This window comes from Sinocyclocheilus rhinocerous, unplaced genomic scaffold, assembly GCF_001515625.1.
Source record: "Sinocyclocheilus rhinocerous isolate Xijiao unplaced genomic scaffold, SAMN03320098_v1.1 scaffold1028, whole genome shotgun sequence".
In the NCBI taxonomy this organism is placed as follows: Eukaryota; Metazoa; Chordata; class Actinopteri; order Cypriniformes; family Cyprinidae; genus Sinocyclocheilus; species Sinocyclocheilus rhinocerous.
Genome location: NW_015662166.1, coordinates 384,266 through 397,856, shown reverse-complemented (window position 1 = coordinate 397,856; position 13,591 = coordinate 384,266). Strand labels below are relative to the sequence as shown.

Here is a 13,591-nt window from a genome sequence, read left to right as displayed (position 1 = left end):
AGAATTTTTTGTTATATTTTTATACTGTCATCATTTGTAAAGTATATATATATATATATATATTTACTTTCCTTTACCTTTACCAAATTTACCTGTATTTACTTTGTTTTCATATTTGGTGACTTTTTGTGAAAATTGAGACTTTTGAGGGTGGTTCTAGAGATTTTCTGAGGGAGGGGTTTGGCAACACTGGATACCAGCGGTATTCCACTACATGAGGCTGAGGGACCATGTCACAACATATTATCGTGATAGACCAGTCTGACTCATATGCTGTAATAACGGTGTTGTTATTAGCTTATGTTAGCTTAGCTTAAGTTAGCTTATTAAATGCATTAACAACCCTAAGATTGTGATTTGGTACAACCCATAACATCATAAAGTTTATGCCATATGGCAGAGATTAATATTATAAGCCTGTTTTCTACCATTGTTCTATGCATTTTAATTTCTAAGATTAAAATAAAATAATAAAACACTTAGCATTGTTCAGGCAAAATTTCATGTTCAAGTTGGTCAGTGTATTCAGTGTTGACCAAAGCTCAGCTGTTTGGTTTAAAAGTGACTTGTGTTTGAGCTGTACTTCATTAATCGCTCCACTACTATCAATAGGTAATTGTGGTAATTGCGTCTTTTTATCTCGCAATTCTGAGTGTACACGTCTCACAATTCAGACTTTGTTTCTTGCAATTCGGAGGAAAAAGTTAAAACTGTGAGATATAAACTCATAATAGTGAAATATTAACTTGCAATTCTAAGAAAAAAAGTCAGAATTGCAAGATATAAACTCAACTGCATGAGATAATTACAGAATTGCAAGATATAAACTAAGAATTCTGGTAAAACAAGTCAGAATTGCTAGATATTAACTCGAAATTGCATAATATAAATTTACAATTGTAAGATGTAAACTCAGAATTCTGAGAAAAAAAAGTCAGAATTGCAAGATTAGAATTTTGTGATATAAATAAAGAATTGCAAGATATAGACTAAGAATTGAGAAAAAAGTCAGAATTGCGAGATATGAACTTGGAATTCTGAGAAGAAATGTCAGAATTGTGAGTAATAAACTTGCAATTTCAAGAAAAAAAAAGTCAAAAGTGTGAGAATATGCTAATTATTATTATCTTTAATTTCTAAGATTAAAATAAAATAATAAAACACTTAGCATTGTTCAGGCAAAATTTCATGTTCAAGTTGGTCAGTGTATTCAGTGTTGACCAAAGCTCAGCTGATTGGTTTAAAAGTGACTTGTGTTTGAGCTGTACTTCATTAATCGCTACACTACTATCAATAGGTAATTGTGGTAACTGCGTCTTTTTATCTCGCAATTCTTATAAATTCAGAACTGCAAGATATGAACTCAGAATTGTGTGATATAAATTTACAATTGTAAGATGTAAACTCAGAATTCTGAGAAAAAAAAGTCAGAATTGCAAGATTAGAATTTTGTGATATAAATAAAGAATTGCAAGATATAGACTAAGAATTGAGAAAAAAGTCAGAATTGCGAGATATGAACTCAGAATTGCATGATATAAATTCAAAATTGCAAGATGTAAACTCAGAATTCTGAATTCTGAGAAAAAAAAGTCAGAATTGCAAGATTAGAATTTTGTGATATAAATAAAGAATTGCAAGATATAGACTAAGAATTGAGAAAAAAGTCAGAATTGCGAGATATGAACTTGGAATTCTGAGAAGAAATGTCAGAATTGTGAGTAATAAACTTGCAATTTCAAGAAAAAAAAGTCAAAAGTGTGAGAATATGCTAATTATTATTATCTTTTCCATAAAAAACAGAATTGTGAGATGTAACCTGTCACACTAGCCTACGGAGAGGAGCGAGGAGACAAGGCGTAAACTCACACAATAGTCTTTTAATTCCAAAATCCAAGGGATAACACTGGGCAGACAGGAACACAGGTAACACATGGGTTGACGTACAATCTCGGACAAAGACAGACAGCACAGACTCGAACTTAAATGCAAGGGATAATTAACAAACACAGGTGCACTGAATGACTAATAAACTAAACGAGGACAGGAACATGACCAAAAAAGGGAAAACATGAACAGAAACAGGGGCAAAGACACGACAAGACAGGTCCATGATCCTGACAACCTCAGATTCACAGCTCTGAGAAAAAAGTACGACTCACGAGATATAAACTGAATCGTGAGATGTAAACGCAGAATTGCAAGAAAAAAGTATTTTTTTTTCTCTCAAGTGTGATGAGTATACAGTATTTCTTCAAAATCATAATTTTGTGTTCCACAGAGGAAAGCAAGTCTTGAGTTTGGTACGATACGAGGGTGAATGATGAAAATTCTGATTTTGGGTGTTATTAATTTACTTAAAATGAAAACATATTGGATGAAATAAAGTCAAATCAATAAAAATATGTATTGATAGCATAATTTAATAGAAGAAAAACACAATCTCGTGTGTGCGTTTCACTTGTAAACCCCTGGGGTCCTGTGTCGCCTCTTGCTGTGGACAGGGACTGCTGTAGCATTGAGATGCAGCTTAGCAGGCATTTAAGATAGACCGCACGTTTCTTCCTTCGCTGCCGCTGCACTCAGTGACCTATACGTGGGTCATAAATTGCAGCACAGAATGCAAAACAACAAGCCCTCCTGCAGCAGCGCGGTCAACGCAGCCTAGCAATCAATTTCAGTGGCATGTTAAAGAAATAGTTCAGCCAAAAATGAAATGTCTGTCATCATTTGCTCACCCTCAGGTCATCCCATATGATTTTACTCCTTCTTGTGGAACACAAACCAATATACTAACTTGACAAAGACACAGCATAAAAGTATCACAAAGTAATATGACTTTAAATTTAGTTTCCTTTCATTCGCTTATTAATTTTCTTTACGTGATGAGCAGATGATACAGGTTTGAACTGACACAAGGATAAAATGTATTTTTTATTTATTTTATTTTTTTGTGTGTGTGAACTGTTCCCACATCTTGCATTGCTCATAGTAAAGTTTGTTTTCAGACCACAGGCCTGTCAGAACGAAGGACTTTACAACTGATGTAACATCTGGGTCGGACTCAGCTACGCTGTTGGTGTAAATGGGTTAACCCATATTCCACAGCAAGTGTCCATGGCCTAGATCACAATCGGGACTAAACCAAGATCTGATGCTGTGTGGCACTAGTAACCAAGGTTATAAGTCATATATATTTTGAACGCAATTTGCTATTAATGCCATTAAGAAAGTTTGTACATTATAAATGGGTCAAATACAACTGAGTACTAATTCAAAGTGGATTTCTGGTGTGCCAGGATACTGTGGCCTTTTTGAAAGCTGAACACACACACACACAAAAAAAACACTTGACTAGATGCTAAATAGAAAGTGGCCCTTGGCAAACTGAAAGTGAGCTTCAGAATAAATTAATCTAATCATATAAAGAGTTTTCACTGCTATGATCAATGCATGAAACCAGTAGCCACACCTCATTGTTCTTGAGGATACAAGGGGAAAAAATGCCTGTCTGTAACACAATTTTGTTGAAGGTTTGTCAGAGCTTTCTTTCTTACTATTGAATGCGAATTAATTGTTTTTAATTATTTAAAATTTAATCCTCAGTTTCATTTTGAAAAATTCACGCAAGCTATTGTTTGGCTTCTCAGGTCTTAGCTCAAGAATTTTTGGACCAAGATTTGAGTGCACCCTGGGAACTTTCAAATAAATGTGTGCTGTAGATGTAGTACTATAATTACTGGTATGATAAGATATATGAACACTGTAATTGAATAAATGTGGTCCGATAAATGTGAGATTGTTGAAACTGAAGAGTCAAAACCTAATCATTCTCAAAAGCTTTGATGATATGATTAGAGAACCAGCGATTTACACACCATTTCTGCAGACATTGCAGACAAGAGGTGTGAAAAACTTCTGTTTCTCTCTAAAATTGTTTAGTAAGATATTTTTTGTGAATGCTGTTATGTTAAATACTTGCATCAACTGAAGTTGTTTAAGAATACACAAAGATCTTGGAATAATAACATCCTTAAAGGAATAGTTGACCCAAAAATGAACATTTATTCACCCTCCGGTCATCCAAGATGTGGATTGAGTTTCTTAATCAGAACAGATCTGGAGTAATTTAGCATTACATCACTTGCTCACTAGTGGATCCTCTGCGGTGAATGGGTGCTGTCAGAATGAGATGTAATGATTTTTTATTACTTAATTCATTTGTAATTGTAGGATGATAAAAACATCACAATAATCCACAAGTAACCCACACCACTCCAGACCATCAGTTTACATCTGGTGAAGTGAAAAGCTGCATGTTTTTTAAACTCTTGCTTCTGCCTACAAAATGAGTCTCCATTATATTGCTTTCTCCAGTGAAAAAGTCGTCTCGTCTGAATCAGGAGAGAAATATGCACAGATTAAGCACAGTTTGGTGTATTATTGTGATGTTTTTATCAGCTGTTTGGACTCTCATTCTAATGCCACCCATTCACTGCAGAGGATCCATTGGTTAGCAAGTAACGTTATGCTAATTCTTTCCAAATCTGTTCTGATGAAGAAACAAACTCATCTACATCTTGAATGGCCTGAATGTGAGTACATTTTTTAGCAAATTTTCATTTTTTGGTGAACTGTTTCTTTAAACGTGAGATAAATGCAGAACAAAGCCCAAGTGTGCACAACAGTAATTGTATTGATCCCATTCACAGAGATTCAAAAATGTTTAGTAAATTTGCAGTTATTATGAGGTTCAAACATACAGTATAAGTGGTTGGTTCATTCCTCTAAAATCCCTGAGAGCACAAAGTACCGAGACTGACCCTTTCCAATTTACTCGGTAGGAATTTTCATCCAAGTAAGATAAGAACCAATCAAGCACAGATCCAGAGATGCCAATCACAGCCAGTGCAGAGGTCAACAGTCTGCAATTTAATGCATTAAACACAGCAGACAGAAGACTGAATCAAGACTGATATCAAATCTTGATTAGTATGACCCTGCTGTGTGAGCTTCACTAGTAGAAGACTATACGTCATGATTCATTTGCAGTAAGTGCACATCATTGCCATTGAGAAATGCAGGTTGCAATACAAACCATAGCTTTAAGAGAGGGTTCTCTCCTGCTTACTCTTACATCTAGGATGCAGTTATATTTTATTATTGCATCTCATACTGAAACAGTTTCTGTTATTTTGATGTTGCAGCACAAAATTAAACATCCATCAGGAAAAAACACAGTAGTAATAGTGAAGTGAAACTACAAAAGTGTTATTGATTTTATTGACCGCATGTTAATAGATGGCCTGAGAAGAGTGTGAATAAGTCTATTCCTCACAGGCCATGCTGACTGCCTAAAAAAAAAGAGTTTAGAATCAGATATTTTCGGAATTCTTTTAACTATATAAGCAAAAATGTTTATTGATATCCATGAAGTTATACAAAATGTAAAAAAAAGTCTATGTGTTTGTCTTGATGCTGTGGGAGGAGAGTGTGAAGGTAACATATAACTGGTGTTTCTGAATCTGCTCTTTTTGTTCCCCTTTTCTTTTTTTTTCTAACATTAGTGTTATTTAACAGAGTCATCTGCCCTTCCCTACCAAGGCTGTTAAGAAAAACGTCTCAACTAGGTAAATGTCAGCATGCTTTATTATTTGATTCATTAGTCATTTTGTGAATTGCTCGTAATTAATTTGACTGTAAATATATAAATGTATTTCTGTGTGTGTGATACGGTGTTGAATGAATGAATGTTAATCCTCATCTTTTTAAAACAGTGTTTTTAATTTATCAGATACTTTGAGTAGCTGCATCTTATTCATTTATTTGATGTGAAGGTTTCACCTCTCTCTGTTGTCTTAACATTAAGCATTATAATTTTATTATCCCCGTCTTTAGACTTTAGCTGAAAGTAATTGAATTGAATTGAAAATATAGGAAAAATAGCCGCGTTTTTGTGCAGCTAAAGAGTGCCTGTTTATTTAGTAGGCATTTTTATGACAGATCACTATGCATTTTTTACTTGCATCATAGTTTGGAAACACTTTAACTGAATTTATGTTTATGAGGATTTTTCAACCCTTTTTATTTCCAGCTTCCCGCTTATATGTTTGAAATTTGTCTTGTAGTAAAACTTGTACTAAATATAAAGATGATATTTGTAGCCTGCATCCTTCTAGAGATGATTTTATGTTTTTTACTCCTTTGGATGTCATGTAAAAACAGAGATTTGTAAAATTTAGTAACAGTCTATGCAAGCAGAACACCAGAGTTGGTATTTGACATATTTATTGTTTAATTATCTGTTTTTCGGTGTAGTTCAGTGATGGAAACTGCAATAATGTAGAAGTAATATATTTGTTGCACTCCAAATATATAGTGGCTCTAATGCGGCATCATTTTGTACCTGAAAAAGTCGCAGAGATCCACTTGAGAAATATGTTTGCTTTTTCTTTTCTTTTGCCATTTGATTAGAAATTTTGTTATATAATGCAAAGACATTAAGACATTTTACTTGTAAAGTGTCCATGTAGTTCTTGCTTATTTATAAAGACTGCTTATTTCATCAGAGTCTTATAATTAAAATTCCACTTTATTCTACTCGTTTTCTCGCTTCTACTCGTTCTACTCGTCTTCCCATTGCCCTCTGTTGCGAAACAGCCCCCAGCACCGAGTGCGAAAAGCTTCCCTTCGTACCCGGGCATAGTTTGGTGGGAGAAGGCTTTGACATTGTGCGAATGAAGACCAGCGGAGTTTTTGTGGTGGATGTGCGGACCTACATGAGCGGAGGAGAGCATGGCAACTGCACTCTGTGTGAGAACAAACTGCTCAACGAGAAGCAGAAGTTGCGAGCTTCGGTGGTCGACTGGCGGATCAAGGTGCAGTGTCGCCATAGCCTCAGCGCCAAGGTGTATGAATCGGCCAGCTCGGTTCTTAAGGACACCACCAGTTCCACCACTTCCAACTGGAAGATCGGGCTGAGTGTGCCCATGGTGGCAAGTGTGGCTGTTGGTGGCACTCATTCGCGTTTGGCCAGGTTTGCCAAAAGTCTCTCAGCTCAAAACAAGTACTCCTTCACAAGCCACTCTTTCTCCTGTCGCTACTACTCGTAAGTCCTGGTATATGTGTGTGTGCATGTGTTATTTTTATGCCTCTTGCAATTGTTTATACACTCTTAAAAATAAAGGTTCTTTATTGGTTCTTTATGGTTCTACGAAGAACCTTTAACATCTTTGGAAGCATTACATTGTAAAGGTTCTTTACACTCTCAAAAATAAAGCATCCAAAAGGGGGTTTTCACAGCAATGCCATAGAAGAACCATTTTGGGTTCCCAAAAGAACTTTTCAGTGAACAGTTCTTAAAAGAACCATTTTTTTTAGTGTGAAGAACATTTTAATATTCTAAAGAATCTTTCTCCACTGCATAGAACCTTTAGTACAATGGAAAGCTTCCATAGATGTTAAAGGTTCTTTATAGAACCATAAAGAACCAATAAAGAGCCTTTATTTTTAAGAATGAATAGTGGAAAAAGGTTCTTTAGAAATTAAAATGTTCTTCACACTAAGATAAAATGGTTCTTTCACTGAAAAGTTCTTTGGGGAACCAAAAAAATTTTTTTTCTACTGCATCACTGAAAAAAAACAACTTTTGGAACCATTATTTTTAAGAGTGTATGTTGTCTATTGAGAAAACGGTTTTAAATGTAACTGGCTAATGGGTATTTGGATATCTATGGTCTAATAAGAAAAATCCCAAGGTCTTTTTAAACCCCAGATTAAGGCAACTTAAATGCTGGATAAAGCGTAAAACACTTAAAAAAACACTTTTAAGGTGCTAACTTTAAATTGTGAGGTGAAACTCACAATTGGTAATTGACTGGTAAATGATTGGCTCATTAAACTTTCATGAGTGCGATACTTCTAGAGACTTTGATGTGTGAGGTTTTGTTTCAACACTGGCAGAAAATTCTTCAAAATGTTGCAAATACAGTTTAAACTGGAGTGATGAACAGACAAAAAGTATTATTCTGCAGTATTTCAGCAGATTTATTGACCTCATAAATATGCAAATCATTACATTAGGGTTTACAAATGTGCACTGTGAAATTTTAAAACGTGACTACACAGGATTAATTATAAAAGATAAAAAAAAGTTGCAATTGTTAGATATATAAAGTCGCAATTATGAGATTTTATTTCACAATTATTAGAGATAAAGCTGCATATTTCAAGATCTAGACCTTCGCAAGTGTAGCACAATATAAAATTTTTGTCAGGAATGAAAACAAGGCTATGATAGAGGTATAGTGTGTAATGCATTGTACTGTTGTTTAACAACATGTGGGAAAAAAACTTTTTGAAACAACAGTAAAAATGATATGATTTACACTCAGAAAAAAGGTACAAAAGCGGTCACTGGGGCAGTACCTTTTCAAAATTTAGACTTTTGTACCTTTTAGGTACTAATATGTTCACTGTAGGTACCAATATGTACCTTTGAGGTACCAATATGGACCATATAGGTACAAAGGTATGTCTTTAAAAAAGGTATACCGTCCCAGTGACAGCTTTTGTACCTTTTTTCTGAGAGTGTAGAGCTTTATACAGTGCGTGCCACTGTAAAAACGCTCCAGTTACTGACGTAACCTCGGTTCCCTTATCTCAGGGAACTGAGGTTACGTCAGTAACCGGAGCGTTCCCTATCGAACGTATTCTCACATTGTGTATGGGGAATGCGTCCAATCATGCTGTGCTATGAGCAGATGCAGAACTATCTGCCCTGCAAGCTCAATCACGGAGCACTTAGCGAAGGGCCCCTAATGATGTGAGCCAATTAGGCCCCAAGCACAGCTGAGGGCCATCGACATAACCATTTCCACCTACAGGGGGAAATAGGCGATTAAACAGAAAGGCCTGCAAGGCCGGGATGTCCAAACTATAAAATCTAGCAAAGGTGGACGGTGACGACCAGCCGGCGGCCGCACAAATCTCACCAATAGAAACCCTGCTGGACCACTCCCAGGAGGAGGCCATCTCTCATGTGGAGTGGGCCCTCACACCTATAGGGCACTGTAAGCCTGCCGAGGCATAAGCCAAGCCAGCGAGAAAGCCTCTGCTTTGTGACTGGCAGCCCTTTGAGGCGGCCTCCAAAGCCAACAAAAAGCTGCTCTGAAACTGTCTGAACAGGCTGGAGCGCTCCAAATACACTCTCAGAACCGTACCGGGCAGAGAACATTAGGACCCTGTTCGCCGTTCGCTACGAGGAGCGCTAACAGAGTGATAACCTGGGCTCTAAACGGAGTTGAGAGCACCTTTGGGACATTGCCATGTCTAGGCTTGAGGACTGATTGACAGTGCTTGTAAGTCACCCACTCGCTTGACCGATGCTAGTGCCAGTAGCAGAGCGGTTTTCAGCGACAAAGGGTACAGTTCGACCGAATGTAGTGGCTCAAAGGGAGGGCCCCGCAGGGCCCTCAGGACTACTGACAAGTCCCAGACCGGCACCGTCCGAGGGCGAGGAGGATTCAACCTCCGGGCACCCTTCAAGAACTTAACGATCAGGTCAACCGCAGGCAAGAACGGGGCGGGTCTTTGGCGAGAGGACTGCTGACGGCGTCCCGGCAGGAACAACACGTCCAGTAGGTCGTGGGTAGGCTCTTTCGGAGCCGACCACTCGAGGCCCAGGTCCTCCACAGCCTTAGACAGGACGCGGATGAGTTCAGCGACCGGTTTCAGGCCTCGCTGGATGAGAAGGGGGAAAGGGCTTCGGGCTCTCCGCCGGAACCTCACCACTCTTCTGCGTCTGACGCCGCTAAGGGCATGGAGTCGTCAGCGGTGACGTCTACGACGATGACTTCCTCCTCCGACGCGCCAAAAGAGACCAAGCCGCTCGCAGCCGAGGAGGGGCGCAGGCCTTCGTGTGCAAAGTCACTGAAATACTGGGCGGCAACGATGAGCAGCAAGACATCATCTTCACTCCAAGCAACATTAGTGGTTATGACGTGTGGCTCAAGTCATTGAAGAAAATTCCTGGAGTGGTTTCCTACACCTTGACGAGCCAGTCTTCAAGCGGCCATCAGCAAGTACATCACAAAAAGCGCCATATCTACTGCTTGCCCTTCCAGCTGCAAAGTGGGCCATCATGCCAATAACTGTGCATGCAAATGCAACAGTCATCAAAGTGTTGATAACAACTGCTGCCAGAGTAAGGCAGGAGTTGCCACGTTGATCGTGACCGTGTTGAGTGCTAAGGGATTATGGGGAGACTATTTCAATAAAACCGATTTGTTATGTGAAAGTGTTCTACGGAAACAAAGCGTATGAGACCCCTGTGATTATGAACGACTTTTCTCAGTGGAACTACAAAATAAATTTTCACACTGTGGATCTGACTCAAAGAACGTAAGTGGTTATGTTCACAAAACTTAATCTTAGTTTCGGTTTCTGTCATTAAATGGACTTTTTGAAACTTTAAATTAAAAAAATATCTGTTGTTTGTACTTCATATGTCTATGCTTGTCTTACAGGCACTTGCTATTTAAGGTGTGGGACCATGACAACCGGTATGATGATGATCTATTAGGAAAGGGTTCTCTTGTCCCACACAAAGGAACCAATCTACAGTCGTCATTTAAATTAAACCACAGCTCTCTTTTGATCTCCTATACTGCAACGTGTGGCCCAAATCTTACAAGGTCTTTCTGTGAGAAATACGCTCCTACGCCGGGTGGTGACGGTACTCTAAAATATTACCAGCCCTTTGGAGAACGGCCCATTTCATTAAAAACAAACTAAGGATTTTGGAAGAAATGTCCCTTTTCTGTAATAATACAACAACTGCAGAATGTAAAGATAATGTAAAGTACTGATGAAGGGCCTTCTAATATAAGCTATTTGAGGTTTTTGCAAAGATACACATTGAAAACAGTTACTATAAATCAAATATCATTGACTTATTTCTAGACAAATGTACAAAACTTATTTCAATAAACACCTAAAATTTTATCTGACTTTTTTTTGTAATTTTTAAAATAATTTTATCTGTACTCAAAAAGTATTCTTCATTTGTTTTATAATGTCATATGTATAAAATTTCTGATTAAACAAAAAAAATGCTTTCAGATGCAATAAAGCTTTCTTGAAAAAAATTATTTATATTGTTCTGTCTAGTGCTCACTTCAGTCAGACTTTAGGTTGGTGGCTGCTTATTTCACTCAAAGAAATTAGGTCTTAGATTTGTGAGCAATAATAACAAATAAACTAATGTTAGAAAAATAGCAGCGAAAAGATAAAACAGATTCTGAGGAATCATGAAAGTAGAAGTTTTTTGGAAAAATTAAAAACACACTTAATTAGATTACATATGTTCATTCATTGATGGTTTTAATTAAAATTAGTCACTATCAAGGAATGCCGGTAAAAGCGAACAGCATGTAGAAAGCGCTACCTGTCACCTGGTGGTTAAGTTTAAGTAAACTAAATGTAACAATTCTTTATGTCTATAGATTTAATACATTACACAGACTGACATACGTTGATGTAGATTTGATACAGAATAAATAGATAAATATTTCTGGCAAGACAAAAATGTCCTGTGATTGCAGGTTTTCTGAGCCAAACGGCGCCCCCTGTAGAACAGAACATGCTTTACACAGTAATTATCTCCTGAAGGCCTTCCGCTGTGTTCAATAATTTAGGCCCAAACCTCCCAAAAGCTGGTTTGTGATAATTACTGCTGTTAAAGACCTTATTTAAAAAAAAAAAAGTCTGAACTGATAACTACTATGCACATGTGTATGGTGGTTAAGTTTAAGTAAACTAAATGTAACAATTCTTTATGTCTATAGATTTAATACATTACACAGACTGACATACGTTGATGTAGATTTGATACAGAATAAATAGATAAATATTTCTGGCAAGACAAAAATGTCCTGTGATTGCAGGTTTTCTGAGCCAAACGGCGCCCCCTGTAGAACAGAACATGCTTTACACAGTAATTATCTCCTGAAGGCCTTCCGCTGTGTTCAATAATTTAGGCCCAAACCTCCCAAAAGCTGGTTTGTGATAATTACTGCTGTTAAAGACCTTATTTAAAAAAAAAAAAAGTCTGAACTGATAACTACTATGCACATGTGTATCGGTGTTTAATGGGATTTATAAATTAAAAGCCTTGTGGTCAATAATTGTTGAACCAACGGAATAAGCACAGATGACTGATGAACATATTTAAAGCCATTAAAACTGTTACTGTGCAATGGCATTTAACGATATTTTATGCATGTTGCGTGGATCTCTTTTTACAGAAGCATTTGAATATATATATATATATATATAAATGTTACATTTATTTAATTGCACATGGACAAAAGTGTTTCGTGTATATCTTTCTCTTAAAATGGGATGTCTATGTCTGATTTGGAGCCATTTGATAATGGGATTACAAAAAGGTGTTTTACTCTTGACCATGTATCTTTTAAACCAGTTCCCGCTGTTTACATTTCTGAGCTCTGCGGGGTCAAGACAGGGAACTGGGGCACAAAGATGCATTGAAGATCCCTCCCACCCAGATCATTTGCTCCAGAAGCTTCCCTCTGGGAGATGTTTCAAGTAGTTCAAACCAAGACCAACAGATAACCACACTGCCAATGCTACATTCCTGCTCAACCGGGACCTCAACCGTTAAACTAGTCTATCTGTAAGCTTTGAACATCCAAACATATATTTTGCATGCTTTAAAGTCAGCATGAATTCAAAAATGACCCTATTTAATTTTTATAATGCATGTTCCTTGTCCTGATCCTGTGGTTTTCATTTTTTTAAATTTAACATCATTTAAAATACTTATAATAATATTTGTACTGATGCTTTCTAAAGAGAATTCATCTTTACATATCACATGGCTCTTGTTTGAATATGCTTGTGTTTCATCTTCGCTTGTTTCCGCGATCGTCGTTATGCCAGGGTTGTGTACGTACGTGTGGGGTGGAGATATCAAAATAGGGGCGAGTTCTTGCTAGGGTATGGGCGTGTTTGTTTTGGTGCTTTCAAATATCAACATTGTTTAACAAAAATCGCTTAGTGCACCTTTAAGTTTCTTTTTGGAAATACATCATTATAGTAAAACTGGTTGCAATTCATGTTGCCTTTAAACACCTGGACACTCAATTTATCTGCAGTATTTACATTGTAGATGTATGTATCGACTGTGTTAGTGTACATGTCTCTTTTGTACACATCATAACTGTGGCATTTGGGATCTGAGGAAAATTCAGGTACACCTCTAATGGCGAATAAATGAAAAAAAAAAAAAAGATTGTAAAGGTTTATAATGGCTTGTGATCGGTCGTATGTTGCGACCTACCCCTTAATTCTATTAGAATTAAATAAATCCGCAACGATCATTTCGTTGGGCCTAAAAGAGGCTCCTGCTCTTAAACAAACTACAGTTCCCTAGTTTTCATGGGGAACGCTGCAGAGACGCGCAGTACAGCAAGCGAGCGGAATGGGGGAGGGGCGGCAGGTAAAGTGAGACGGCGGCGCATGCGCAAAAGCGCTCCAGCCCGCTGCATCGCTCCCCTCCCCCCACCCC

General features: G+C 37.4%; 1 pseudogene; it reads left to right on the top strand.

Annotated features, from left to right (window-relative positions):
* Positions 1-5,475: 5,475 nt before the first annotated feature.
* Positions 5,476-10,794, top strand: LOC107727706 (perforin-1-like; annotated as a pseudogene).
* Positions 10,795-13,591: the final 2,797 nt, after the last annotated feature.